Source organism: Gossypium hirsutum, chromosome A09, assembly GCF_007990345.1.
Source record: "Gossypium hirsutum isolate 1008001.06 chromosome A09, Gossypium_hirsutum_v2.1, whole genome shotgun sequence".
In the NCBI taxonomy this organism is placed as follows: domain Eukaryota; kingdom Viridiplantae; phylum Streptophyta; class Magnoliopsida; order Malvales; family Malvaceae; genus Gossypium; species Gossypium hirsutum.
The window spans coordinates 63,404,881-63,420,880 of NC_053432.1; the positions used below are offsets into that span (position 1 = coordinate 63,404,881).

Consider the following 16,000-nt stretch of genomic DNA (forward strand, 5'->3'; position numbering starts at 1 on the left):
CCTGAAAGTTCCTCCGAAAAGGAAAGAGTGAGAAATCTTATAATCACATCACATCCCTTTCTTAACTTCTTGTTGTTGGATTGTCAACAGTACCTTTTTCTTAAAGTGTAGGTGTTTAGCCAGCATTGTGGAGACTTGGATTCCATTTGTGTTAGAGTTAAGCATCCATTTGAACCCAACTGCAGCTGAGCATTAAAAAAAGGAAGAACCAGTTAAGCCATTGAGCAAGAGGGAAATACCAACTTTATACATTGGTATTCTGGACTGGGCTTGGGATTGCCCTTAGATTCTAAAGGGTGACTACAGTCTTCGTGAGTAATATCACATCGTCCTTTTGGGAGGTTCAGAAGGATTGTCGATATCTGTATCCTTGTAAAAAGGAGTAGGTTGGGGAAGAGAAAGGGTTTTGTTCAATTTGAGTTTTTTTTCCAGGTAAACAGAGCAGTGATAAACCTTAATGGCCATACAGACGGAGTTCAAGGTTAGTAACTAGGCCTATTGATAATGGGCCATCAGACCCAAGGAAAACCAAATTGGAATTGAGGTTTGAATCCAAATCGATTACTAGATTCAAAACTGTAGAAATGGTTGGCAGTGAAGAAGATGAGAACATTAGTCGAAATTGAATCTGGGGTTAGATATATATAATTGGAATTAGCTGAGATTGTGTTTGGCAAATAATGGGTAGGGAGGCGGAACAAAAGGGAATTTCCAGAAACGGCTTGTTTATCTTATTCTATTTTACTGAGCTTTCTTTCTTATCCTGATTTTTGCTCACTTGCCATTTTACTCTTAGGAATTACTTGTGTTATGCTTTCTTATTGATTTTTTTTTATTTGTTGCTTCTGTGAGCATTAGTAGTTGTTTTTTTTATTCATGTTAAAGGTGGATCAAATTGACCAACTGAATCGATCAGATTAGAAATAGACAGATTTGAAGATTGAATTATCCCACCAAACCAAAAAATATTCAGAGCACTAAAAACCAATTGAATCAGGTAAGAAACCAAGTTCATCAAGCTTCATCTTCCTATGCTGCTTTCATCAGGCTCCAAAAATTTATATATTATTATTAATTTAAAATTAGGATTAAATTGAAATAATTTATAATGTTGAGGGTTAATTCTTTTAAAATTATGATCAAATTGATATAATATGTAAAAATTAAGGTCTAAATTTATATCAAAAGCTTAACGAGAATAGACCAAAAACAAATTTGATTAGATAGGTAATTATTTTGAAAATTTTAAAAGTTAAGCAACTAAGAAAAAACTTAAACATAGGTGAATAACTTATAATGTGATTTATCCAAAAATTTATACACAAGCTTCTATGCTATACAAAATTCATGCATACGCACATATGACGACATAAGGATTATATATTAAGAGAAAATAAAAGTTGAAAAAATATACGCAATTTCATTTACATATTCTGAAGTTGCTATCACAGGATAAATTTTACAATGATTCTGGTCCCCTTCGGCCCTCTCCCATCATTTAATGATCTCGCTCGTGAATGAGATAAATGGAGACAATCAAGTATAAGCCCAAAACCATTTAGCTGAAAGAGATTGTGTGCTTCAAAGAATATTCTTTCCAAGTTTTCTACGTAAGCAACCCACTGTAAACATAATTTCATTTTATATATTTGTATAATTTTTTAAATGATTTATAATTTAATTTAGCTATAAATTATATAAAATTTTAAATCAATCGGACATTTTTGGATAATTTTAATATATACTTATGGTTGAAACTTCTTTTATCTAATAAATAGTTATAGCCTTATAACTTTTTTAAAACTCGACTTATGTAATCTAAGTTTAATAAAATATGAAATAAAATAAATATAAATGTATAAAAAGTTTTGCAATTATGTAAAATTAAGTTAAGTTTACACTAATGAAAGTTAATTCCTCCTCCGTATAATACATATATTACGCATGCAGATGAGCAATAGTTGGGATTGTGGGCATGAAATGAGATACGCGTTCTGGTAGCCAGCGTTGTTGGGAAGGAATTATAAAAGTTCAAAACATCATTAAAATATAATATATAATCATATGTATACGAGTTTATGAAAGCTATTTTAATAGCTTAGGATCAAATTAGGACTAAAATGTAAGCATTTCAAACTATCGAGTTGACTTGTGACTTCGGGGGTTTAAGGTCGTGACGCAACTCACCAACTTGCCCTCGTTGTGACATTGCGAGCTTGACATCGCGACATCACTCGCTGTTTCCAAAAGGTCCATATGGTACCAATTCAGAACACTTAAAACAATTGCATATTTGATTCATTTCAACTAATATGCCAACTCTAGTCACACAAAATAAGTCATATCCCAAGTTTAATTTAACATTTACAATCAAAACTTCTAAATTGACCATTTACTATATCAAGCTGACTCAAAACCTAGGTATATGTCGTTTATCGAAGACAAAAATAACTATAAAAACATTGTTAAGTTGAAGGCTGCATATTGGATGTTGATTCACTTCTTGGAACTTCGAGATCCACCTATACTTGCACACAAAATAAACAAATCGGATGCTGAACAGTAAACTTTAGTGGTACTTTTATGATTTAAGACAATATAACAATAGCTTTAACCATATAAATACAACTAATTCATGATTCATTTGATTCAAATATATAGGGAAATTTTTTTTATAGTACATTTTTTTTATACATGCTAAAAAAATGCTTATTTTTATTTATATATATTGGTGTAAGTTATAACTACATGCTACACCACCAGGCGTAACTTAAGAAAAAGTTGACAGGACATATAACTTATCTGTTAGCATGTTTGACCAACATGTCTTGATTATTTACTTATTTATTATTGGGGATTTTGAGTAGTGGATCTTCCAAGGAGAATGGATCAAGTAAGATTAGTTTTCATGAATCCTAGTGTATTCTACTTATTAGATAATGATTTTAATATAAAGTCAAGCAAAGACTCTTTTGCAAACATTCAATGTGATCATGTTTCTTTATATGAAGATATGGCTTACTATAACATTTAGCACTAGAACTTGACAATTTTTCTCAATTTGGTACCTAAGCTTTTTTTTTGTCCAATTCAACACATAAGCTTGATACTTTTTTCCTAATCTGGTACTTGAGTTTTTTTTGGTCTAATTTGGTACCCTAAACTTGACACTTTGTCTTAATTTGGTACCTAAACTTTTTTTATCCAATTTGGTACCTAAACTTGTCAAATGTTATACAAAGTACCTTAAAACACCTAAGGTGTTAATTATTTTTATGAGCAACAAAAATAGCTAATGTATAACTGATATGTAGCAGATGACATTGAATTTAATGGCAAGAATGATTACATTTATTTGGATTTTCCTCTATTCTATTAAACAATATGTAACAGTCCGATTTAGGGCCTAGTCGGAACAGTGGTCTCGGGACCACAAATCCGAAGTTAGAAAATTTATTTCATTACAATTATGAGGTTATAACATGTTTATAATAGTGCATGAAAATTTTGGTTAGTCAATTTTAACGTTTGTGAGCCCAATTGCGAAAAAGGACTAAATCACATAAAAGGTAAAAGTTACTTTTTAGCACCCAAAAGAGTTAAATACCTAGAGAACTAAAATTAGGGGATTTTAAAGAGTAATTTGACCCCTATAAGCAAGGTGGCCGGCCATAGGAAGCAAATTTAGTCAAAAAGTCAATGTTAGGTGACTTGATGACATAATCCTATGATAAAATAACACCTAAGTTGCCTAGCCTTCATCTCTTTCATCCCATTTCTTCTTCTTTGGCCGATTATACCAGCAAAAATAGGGGTTTCAAGCTCTCAAAATTTCATAAATTTATTCCTCTCATAATGTAAGTGATCTTCATGACTTTCTTGATGATTTTTACATTTTTAGCATGCTTGTTTCATGGGCTTTCATATGAGAGGAATATTTTGAAAAGGGGTGATAAGTCTAGGGATTTTACATGAGAGAGTTTATGTTGTTTCATGAAATTTTATGAAAGAAAATAATTCTTAGAAGAGTTCTAAACAACTTTTGTGAAAGGTGTTGGCATGAAAACACCTAAAGGGACAATTTTGCATAAGTTGCAAAATAAGTTGCAAGTGTGTGAAATAGTGAGGTTTTGGGGCTGCTATAAGAGTAAAAAGAGTTTGGCTAGACTTGAAATATGAAGAAATTTGATAAAAATTGATTTTTGAGCATAGGGGTAAAATGGTCATTTTGTAAAGTTTTAGGGGTAAAATGGTCAGTTTACCAAAGATGTGAAATTATGAATGACTAATTGTAATTAATGACTAAATGAGTACATTTTTGCTATTATAGATCAAGATTTATGAAAACCGAGCCTAGATCGGGGCAAAGCCAAGCAATCCGATTAAGCCGTCTAGTCAAGTACTTTTTGTAAATCGAGGTAAGTTGTATGTAAATAATACAACTATATTGTTAAATGCATGTATTCGATTGTTATTTATTTTGATATATTATGAATTTCTAGATTTTGAACTGAGTATGCATATTTATGATTGAGAAAGTAGAAAGATCCAGTGAGAACCCCAGGGAACAAATCAGATGTTCATGCCATAACATTGGGTTATGTGAGAGCCAGTGTAAGACGTGTCCGGGACATGCATCGGCTAAGCTTCGTGCTAGTGTAAGACATGTCTGGGACATGCATCCGCACTTACACACGAGAGCTAGTGTAAGACCATGTCTTGGACATGGCATCGGCAACTTAACCCATGTTTGAGGCTTATAGAATATCCGGTAGCATTCCAACCTTAAGAGTTAAGAAAGAGATTTAATCAGAAAAGTATGATAATGTTTTGAGTGTTACAGGTACCTATTTTGGTATACATGTGTAATGATCTTAATTAGAAAATGTGACTTGAATGGACGGTAATGAGTAAGTCAAGTTATGCTTACTTTCTTTCCTTTCTCTTTTCTTTCAGTACTGCCAAATTTCTTAAGGATCCCTTGAAGTCAGAGATATCGATCACACTATCAGCCGTAATACTCGGTATAGTTGGATTTATATTTTTTATTATGGCATGTATTGTAACACCCCGAACCCGAGGCCGTCGCCGGAGTCGAACACGAGGTGTTAACAGACTTCAAACCACTTATTAAAATTTTTCCAGACAAGCTGTCAATCTGCGTACTAGTCGCTTTAAAAATCATATCTTGAGCTCTGGAACTCAAAATCCAGTTCCGTGAATTTTCCCTGAAACTAAACTCATATTCCCATCTACATATTTTTTTCTAGAATTTTTTGTCAGGCCAATTAGTACAGTTTATTAGTCAAAATCTCCCATGTTACTGGGGTCGACTACACTGACCTTTGCGCATTACGACCTGGATATCTCCCTGTACAGAACTTCCATACTGATGCCGTTTGTTTCTATAGAAACTAGACTCAGAGAGGAATCTATACATATATGGTATGACTCCTAATTATCTCTGGTTAATTTATAATGAATTTCCAAAGTCGGAGCAGGGAATCCAGAAACCGTTCTGGCCCTGTCCCACGAGAACCTGATTATCTCTTAACATACTGTCCATATGATCCTTTCGTTACTTCTATATGAAAATAGACTCATCGAACTTCGATTACATAATTTATTCATCAATTAATTCCACTCCTACTATTTTTAGTGATTTTTCAATCTCATGTCACTGCTGCTGCCAGCATCTGTTACGAAAGCAACTATGCCCACTTCGTGTTTACTCCTTGATCTAACTAATAATTCATCATGCATATCACAAATTATGATCATGACTAACCATGCCAAAGGCTAATCATTGTCAAACTTCCCCCTACTACACTATTGCCATATCATGAATTTTAACATCAAAATAATCAACCATGACGTATGGCATAAAAAGGTCGAATTATCAAGATTTGCGACCTAACGTTATGAATCCAAACCCAACCGAACATTTATGCCATTTTCGCATGGCTAAAAGATTACATACCAAAGTTCAAACACAACATAATAGCCTATACATGCCGAAATGTTCTCCTAAGCCAACTAAGAAGAAAGTACCAAAACTTGCTATCCGGTGTGATGACTTCGATGACGGCTCGACCACGCAAAAGGAGATGAGTCCAAGAAACCTAGAATAGGTGACAAGGAAACACCGAGTGAGTTTATAACTCAGTAAGTCATAAGCAATACACTACCATCCATTAATAACATTATCACAAGAGGAAACAAAATGGAACGAGGCTAGTTACTCCATCCATACCGAACCATACCATAGTTCCTCCGACCTATCGGTTCAATCTCATACCAAATCATGCATTCACATTCCATATACTCATCAATAGAATATTCGAGGCATTTTCATAAATCATTTTATTTTCGTTACAATCATACAACTAAACGGCCTTTCACCCATTCCACGATAAATCTTATGTACGTGACTTCAAGTATATTTGTCACATAGGTTCAACTTACCAAGCTCAACTCCAAATATAAACATAGCACCTATTAGCCATGAACTCAAGATACTTACCCGATCCGCTATCCGTGATCGACTCAATAGTGTCGCACACTTAGTGTCCATAATGATTCAAGAATATTTATTAAGTCCGCACACTCAGTGCTATATAATCAACTCGCACACTTAGTGCTACATAATCATACTCGCACACTTAGTGCTACATAGTCAACTCGCACACTTAGTGCTACATAGTCAAACTCGCACACTTAGTGCTACATATTCAATTCGCACACTTAGTGCTGCACAATGTAAACCCGCACACTTAGCGCCAATCTCATGGTCATAAATGTTTATACCCGCACATTTAGTGCCGAGATCAACAACTCAATACATCTCACCTCTTTTCTTTTCATTCAACACTTTCATCACCACATACGTACATGCATATATATATTTATTCATTCCATTCAGCATCATTACATAAACGTTATGACCATTTGAATTAATACCAACTATATGCTTAATGACTTACTTTATGTTGGGTAAGACGGTTCCAACTCGGCTACTCGATGATCTTTTCTTTGCCTTTGCTTGATTCTCTCCCTTTGATGTCTTGATCTATAATAAACACATTTAGTAGTTTAATTTTCTTGCTGGATACTTATGTATAATTTAACGGTTTTCACTCCATTTCACAATTATCCTTGTTCAAAATATCAAAACCTTAACCATATTCGATTAATGCTTCAAGGCCGAATGCATTATCGCTATTATGGTAACCTAGTCTTGAGTATTTTTGATTCTAATATACAACATCATGAATCAACTCAACCTTATAAGCCAATATTACTCCCTTAATCGGTTATCAAGAGTTAACAAAATAGTATCACAAACATATACACCTATATGGCCGAATATACCAAATTAAATTTGACCTTACGTATGTGATTACCTATAGTTAATATACATCAAATTTCATACATTTAACCCTTAATTTCCACCACATAACAAGCATAAATCGGGTTTATGGATATACCATGGCCGATTCAATCTAATCACTTCCAAAATCATCAACCATTTTCAATGCATATAACATATATAAACATGAATAAGTTTCATATAATCTCTTAACACATTAACTTCTTCCATCAACAACCTTTTGTTTCTTTATCCATCAAAACTTAAAGGAAATAATCAAATTCCTTCTTTAATAGCCATAGCCGAATGGTCCATCCATCCATCAAAGTTTTTTAAAAAGAATTAGCATGGTCTAAGTAAGAACCATGATAATTAACCTAAAACAAGCTAAAATTTCACAACTTTAACACAATATACTAACCTTATTAAACATTCAAATGGCCGAAAGTTCTTTGCCCCTATTCCTTCCTTCAATTCGGCCAAGAAGACAAGAATGAAGCCCCTTTTTTTTTTCATCACATTTTCATTCTTTTCTTTTATTTATTAAATCCCATAACCCAATATCAATTTCAACAAATATTTTGCCCATCATCAACCCACCTTGGCCGGCCACTATAAGGAAAATTGGGCAATTTGACATGCAAGTCCACCTTTGTGTTGACATGCACTAATAAGCCCCTTTAAAATTAACCTATCATTTTTCACCATGTCTCATGTTGATCCCTATTTAATAATTCCTCATGCAATTGGCAAAATTAAGGCATGAAACTTCCACATATGCATGTACACACATAATAAACATAGAATATAACAATTAATTATCTTCATAACTCGGTTTTGTGGTCCCGAAACCACTTCCCGACTAGGGTAAATTTTGGGCTGTTACAACTCTCCCCCACTTAAGAAATTTTCGTCCCCGAAAATCTTACCGGTAAATAGGTTTGGGTATCGTTCTTTCATCGAGCTCTCGGTTTCCCAAGTAGCTTCCTCGATCCCATGTTTGAGCCATAACACCTTCACTAACGGAACCCTTTTGTTTCGCAACTCCTTCACTTCACGAGCTAGGATACGTATCGGTTCTTCTTCATAACTCATATCGGCTTGAATTTCAACCTCTGATGGGCTAATTATATGCGATAGATCAGATCGATAGCGTCGAAGCATCGAAACATGAAAGACATCGTGAATCTTTTCAAGCTCAGGGGGCAAAATCAATCTATACGCAACTGGCCCCACTCGTTCGGAGATTTCGTACGGCCCAATGAATCTCGGGCTCAACTTGCCCTTACGGCCAAACCTAAGTACCTTTTTCCAAGGCGAAACTTTAAGGAACACTTTATCCCCCACCTGATATTCAATGTCCTTTCGTTTCAGATCCGCATACGATTTCTGACGATCTGTGGCTGCCTTCAGACTTTCGCGGATTACCTTTACTTTCTGTTCGGCATCTTTAATCAAATCAACTCCGAAAACTTTACTTTCACCGAGCTCGGTCCAAAACAATGGTGTACGGCATTTACGACCGTACAAAGCCTCGTAAGGTGCCATCTTAATACTTGATTGAAAACTATTGTTGTAAGCGAATTCAATCAAAGGTACATACCGTTCCCATGAACCACTAAACTCAAGGATGCAGCATCTCAGCATATCCTCGAGTATCTGAATTATCCGCTCGGATTGACCATCGGTTTGGGGATGAAAAGCGGTGCTAAAATGCAGCTTGGTACCCAAAGCTTCTTGCAATTTCTTCCAAAATCGCGAGGTGAATCTCGGATCTCTATCCGACACGATAGAAATAGGTACTCCATGTAATCTCACAATCTGAGAAACATACAATTCGGCTAGTTTATCCAATGAAAAATCCGTACATACAGGGATAAAGTGAGCCGACTTAGTCAGTCTATCGACAACAACCCAAATCGCATCTTTCTTACTCGTCGACAATGGTAACCCAGATACAAAATCCATCGTGACTCGATCCCATTTCCATTCAGGTATCATGATTGGCTGAAGTAATCCGAAGGCACTTGATGTTCCGCTTTCACTTGTTGACATATTAAACACCTTAAAACAAATTCCGAAATGTCTCGTTTCATGCCCGGCCACCAAAATTGACGTTTCAGATCGTTGTACATTTTAGTACTACCCGGTGGATAGACATTCGGCCACTATGAGCCTCATTCAAAATCATCGAAATAAGTTCAATTCCTTGGAACACACAACGACTTCTGAACCTCAAACAATCATCATCATCCATTTGAAACTCCGATTCCTTGTTCGGAACACACTCAGCCCGTTTGCAACCAATCATCATCAACTTCTGGGCTTCACGAATTTGATGAATCAATAATGGTTTGGCTTTTAATTCAGCACTAACACATTGTCGGGTAGAACAGACAAGTGCACATTCATCGCTCGTAAGCAACAGCGATTTCCGGCTTAAGGCTCCGCAACCACATTAGCCTTTCCCGGGTGGTAATCAATGGCAAGCTCGTAATCTTTCAACAACTCAAGCCAACGTCTTTGTCGAGATTTAGGTCTCTTTGAGTCATCAAATATTTGAGACTTTTGTGATCCGAAAATACATGGCACTTTTCGCCAAACAAATAATGTCGCCATATTTTCAAAGCAAATACGATGGCGGCTAGCTCGAGATCATGGGTGGGATAATTTCTCTCGTGTGGCTTCAATTGTCTCGACGCATAGGCCACAACTCGACCTTCTTGCATCAATACGCAACCCAACCCGAGTAGGGATGCGTCACTATAAATGACAAACTCTTTGCCTGATTCGGGTTGCACTAAAATTGGAGCTTCAGTCAAATGAGTTTTCAGTTGATCGAAGCCTTTCTGACATTTCTCCGTCCATTCGAACTTAGCATCCTTTTGAAGTAGCTTCGTCATTGGTGTGGCTATCATCGAGAAACCTTTGACAAATCGTCGGTAATAACCGGCGAGTCCCAAAAAGCTCCGAACCTCAGTAATATTTCTCGGAGGTTTCCAGTTAAGTATGGCTGAGATTTTGTTCGGGTCAACTCGAATACCCGATGCGGATACCACATGACCCAAGAAGCTAACCTCTCTTAACCAGAACTCACACTTACTGAACTTAGCATATAACTTCTTATCCCGCAAAACTTGCAACATTAATCTCAAGTGTTCAGCATGTTCGATCTCATCTCTTGAATAGACCAAGATGTCATCAATGAACACAACTACGAACCGATCCAAATATGGTCTGAAGATCCGATTCATCAAATCCATAAATACTGCAGGGGCATTAGTGAGCCCAAACGGCATCACTAAGAACTCGTAGTGACCGTACCTCGTTCTGAAAGCAGTTTTGGGTATGTCCGAATCTCGAATTCGCAACTGATAATAGCCCGATCTCAAATCTATTTTTGAGAACACTGAGGCTCCCTTCAGTTGGTCGAACAAATCATCGATGCGCGGCAACGGATATTTGTTCTTTATCGTCACTTTATTCAGTTGACGATAGTCAATGCACAACCTCATGGTTCCGTCCTTCTTTTTCACGAACAATACTGGTGCACCCCAAGGTGAGAAACTTGGTCGAGCGAAACCTCTATCCGTCAATTCTTGCAACTGAGCTTTCAACTCTTTTAACTCGGTTAGTGCCATACGATACGGAGCTATCGAAATTGGCGTAGTTCCAGGTACAAGCTCAATACCAAACTCTATCTCCCGAACAGGTGGCAAACCCGGTAACTCTTCAGGAAAAACATCCGGGTATTCACAAACCACCGGCACAGATTCGGGTTTCTTTTCTAACTCTTTGTCATCAAGTACATACGCAAGGTATGCTTCGCACCCTTTTCTCACATATTTCTGGGCCAACATTGCTGATATTACAGCTGGCAACCCCTTAAGTCCGCAGACTCAACTCGGATTATCTCGTTATTTGCGCACCTCAAATCAATAGTCTTGCTTTTGCAATTCACAACCGCATCATGCGCGGTCAACCAATCCAAACCAAGAATAACATCAAATTCGTCAAACGGCAAAAGCATCAAATCGGCCGGAAAACAGGATTCTCGGATTATTAGAGGGCATCTCTTACACACTTTATCAACAAATACGCATTGACCCAAAGGGTTTGACACTCGAATTACGAACTCAGTAGACTCAACAGGTAGAGTCTTACTGGATGCTAAGGTTCGCATACATATGAATGAGTAGAGCCAGGGTCAATCAATGCAATCACATTAGTATCAAAGAGAGTGAAGGTACCAGTGATGACGTCAGGGAGGATGCCTCCTCTCGTGCGCGGATGGCATAAGCTCTAGCAGGAGTACGGTTCTCGGCTCGAACAGCCGTATCAGAGGCCCCTCTCTGACTACCACCCCTACCTCCCAAAATTCTCGGTGGTCTACCTCTAGTTGTCACTCCACTAGGTCTTGCACCTTGAATCTTATTCTTCTCATCAAGCTCCGTGCAATCTCTAATGAAGTGGTCCTTCGAACCGCATCCGTAACAGGCCCTGTTAGTAGACTTACCCCAACATTCACCTAGGTGTCGTCTTCCGCATTGGGGACATTCAGGTTTCTCTAGACGATTATTGCCCACACTAGCTACCGAAGTAGCTCGGGAGCCCGTCGATGGTTTTGCTCTGATGGAAATTCCCGCAGTCGTCCTCGACTTATTAGTGTCCTCCTTGAACTTCTTTACAGCTGAGAACGGAGCTTTACCCGTCGATCTTTTACGATAGTCTCTAGCTTCAAATTCAGCCTTCTTCTTCTCCTTTCCAAGTTCTTCCGCCTTGCAGGCTCGTTCGACTAGTGTTACGAATTCTTTTATTTCCAAAATACCCATTAGTAGCTTTAAATCTTCATTCAATCCTTCTTCGAATCTTTTGCACATAGCAACCTCATCAGCTACACACTCCCGGGCATACCTACTGAGTCTCACGAATTCATGTTCGTATTCAGATACTGTCATACGGCCTTGCTTGAGTTCCAAGAATTCCTTACGCTTTTGATCAATGAACCGTTGGCTAATATATTTCTTTCGAAATTCCGTCTGAAAGAAGTCCCAAGTTACTCGTTCGTTCGGGACTATGGAAATCAAGGTCCTCCACCAATAGTAGGCTGAGTCTCGCAACAAAGATACAGCACACTTTAGACATTCATCAGGTGTGCATGACAGTTCATCGAACACCCGAACGGTGTTATCAAGCCAGAACTCGGCCCTTTCAGCATCATCAGTAACTATGGCCCTGAACTCCTCAGCCCCGCGCTTCCTAATCAAGTCTACAGGTGGCTTACTCAGCCTCACAGGATCAGTAACTGATGGCATTACTGGCTCCGGGGGTGGATTATTCAAATTCGGGAATTGTTGGACAGCCGGATTGGTTCGGGCATACTGCGCGACCCACTCATTCATCATGGTAAAGAAGGCTTGTTTAGCCCCCTCACCTTGATTATTCGCAGATGACTGAGGTTCAATAGGCGGTGTCCTTGTGCAGGAGCAGCCGCTACACTTTCAACGTCATCCGCTAAGATTCTTTCTACACCGGGATCCATTTACTAATCAAAACATAAATTTTAACCGTCAGAAGTCATCACACAGTTAAACATTAACATTCGGCATGTATAGCTAGACTCATACGTGCTATGGTAGTCCTAGAACCGACTAAACCATAGCTCTGATACCAATCAAATGTAACACCCCGAACCCGAGGCCGTCGCCGGAGTCGAACACGAGGTGTTAACAGACTTCAAACCACTTATTAAAATTTTTCCAGACAAGCTGTCAATCTGCGTACTAGTCGCTTTAAAATCATATCTTGAGCTCTGGAACTCAAAATCCAGTTCCGTGAATTTTCCCTGAAACTAGACTCATATTCCCATCTACATATTTTTTCTAGAATTTTTGGTCGGCCAATTAGTACAGTTTATTAGTCAAAGTCTCCCATGTTACTGGGGTCGACTACACTGACCTTTGCGCATTACGACCTGGATATCTCCCTGTACAGAACTTCCATACTGATGCCGTTTGTTTCTATAGAAACTAGACTCAGAGAGGAATCTATACATATATGGTATGACTCCTAATTATCTCTGGTTAATTTATAATGAATTTCCAAAGTCGGAGCAGGGAATCCAGAAACCGTTCTGGCCCTGTCCCACGAGAACCTGATTATCTCTTAACATACTGTCCATATGATCCTTTCGTTACTTCTATATGAAAATAGACTCATCGAACTTCGATTACATAATTTATTCATCATTAATTCCACTCCTACTATTTTAGTGATTTTTCAATCTCATGTCACTGCTGCTGCCAGCATCTGTTACGAAAGCAACTATGCCCACTTCGTGTTTACTCCTTGATCTAACTAATAATTCATCATGCATATCACAAATTATGATCATGACTAACCATGCCAAAGGCTAATCATTGTCAAACTTCCCCTACTACACTATTGCCATATCATGAATTTAACACCAAAATAATCAACCATGACGTATGGCATAAAAAGGTCGAATTATCAAGATTTGCGACCTAACGTTATGAATCCAAACCCAACCGAACATTATGCCATTTTCGCATGGCTAAAAGATTACATACCAAAGTCAAACACAACATAATAGCCTATACATGCCGAAATGTTCTCCTAAGCCAACTAAGAAGAAAGTACCAAAACTTGCTATCCGGTGTGATGACTTCGATGACGGCCGACCACGCAAAAGGAGATGAGTCCAAAAACCTAGAATAGGTGACAAGGAAACACCGAGTGATTATAACTCAGTAAGTCATAGCAATACACTACCATCCATTAATAACATTATCACAAGAGGAAACAAAATGGAACGAGGCTAGTTACTCCATCCATACGAACCATACCATAGTTCCTCCGACCTATCGGTTCAATCTCATACCAAATCATGCATTCACATTCCATATACTCATCAATAGAATATTCGAGGCATTTTCATAAATCATTTATTTCGTTACAATCATACAACTAAACGGCCTTCACCCATTCCACGATAAATCTTATGTACGTGACTTCAAGTATATTGTCACATAGGTTCAACTACCAAGCTCAACTCCAAAATAAAACATAGCACCTATAGCCATGAACTCAAGATACTACCCGATCCGCTATCCGTGATCGACTCAATAGTGTCGCACACTTAGTGTCCATAATGATTCAAGAATATTTATAAGTCCGCACACTCAGTGCTATAATCAACTCGCACACTTAGTGCTACATAATCATACTCGCACACTTAGTGCTACATAGTCAACCGCAACTTAGTGCACATAGTCAAACTCGCACACTTAGTGCTACATATTCAATTCGCACACTTAGTGCTGCACAATTAAACCGCACACTTAGCGCCAATCTCATGGTCATAAATGTTTATACCCGCACATTTAGTGCCGAGATCAACAACTCAATACATCTCACCTCTTTCTTTTCATTCAACACTTTCATCACCACATACGTACATGCATATATATATTTATTCATTCCATTCAGCATCATTACATAAACGTTATGACCATTTGAATTAATACCAACTATATGCTTAATGACTTACTTTATGTGGGTAAGACGGTTCCAACTCGGCTACTCGATGATCTTTCTTTGCCTTTGCTTGATTCTCTCCCTTTGATGTCTTGATCTATATAAACACATTTAGTAGTTAATTTTCTTGCTGGATACTATGTATAATTTAACGGTTTCACTCCATTTCACAATATCTTGTTCAAAATATCAAAACCTTAACCAATTCGATAATGCTTCAAGGCCGAATGCATTATCGCTATTATGGTAACCTAGTCTTGAGTATTTTGATTCTAATATACAACATCATGAATCAACTCAACCTTATAAGCCAATATTACCCCTTAATCGGTTATCAAGAGTTAACAAAATAGTATCACAAACATATAACCTATATGGCCGAATATACCAAATTAATTTGACCTACGTAATGATTACCTATAGTTAATATACATCAAATTTATACATTAACCCTTAATTCCACAATAAAGCATAATCGGTTTATGGAATACCATGGCCGATTCAATCACTCCAAATCATCAACATTTCAAATAAATAAAAAAAAAGTTATATAACTAACATAACTTCTCATCACAACTTGTTCTATCACAAAACTAAAAAATAAATTCCTCTTAAACCTACGAATGCATATATCAAGTTTTAAAAAAATTGCATGTCTAAGTAAAACATGATAATTAACCTAAACAAGCTAAAATTCACAACTTTAACACAATATACTAACCTATTAACATTCAAATGGCCGAAAGTTCTTTGCCCCTATTCCTTCTCAATTCGGCCAAGAAGACAAGAATGAAGCCCTTTTTTTTCATCACTTTTATTCTTTCTTTATTATTAAATCCATAACCAATATCAATTCAACAAATATTTGCCCATCATCAACCCACCTTGGCCGGCCACTATAGGAAAATGGGGCAATTTGACATGCAAGCCACCTTTGTTTACATCACTATAAGCCCCTTTAAAATTAACCTATTTTACCATTCTCATTGATCCCTATTTAAATTCTCATGCAAGGCAAAATTAAGCATGAACTTCAATGCATGTACCACATAATAAACATAATACTAAACATAA

General features: G+C 37.2%; 1 long non-coding RNA gene across 1 annotated transcript; it reads left to right on the plus strand.

Moving 5' to 3' along the window:
- Window positions 1–3,755: 3,755 nt before the first annotated feature.
- On the plus strand, window positions 3,756–5,456 carry LOC107890289 (uncharacterized). Its single transcript, XR_001681907.2, has 3 exons — window positions 3,756–3,857; window positions 4,331–4,418; window positions 4,957–5,456. It is a non-coding gene; the product is annotated as an uncharacterized lncRNA (long non-coding RNA).
- The last annotated feature ends 10,544 nt before the right edge of the window (window positions 5,457–16,000 follow it).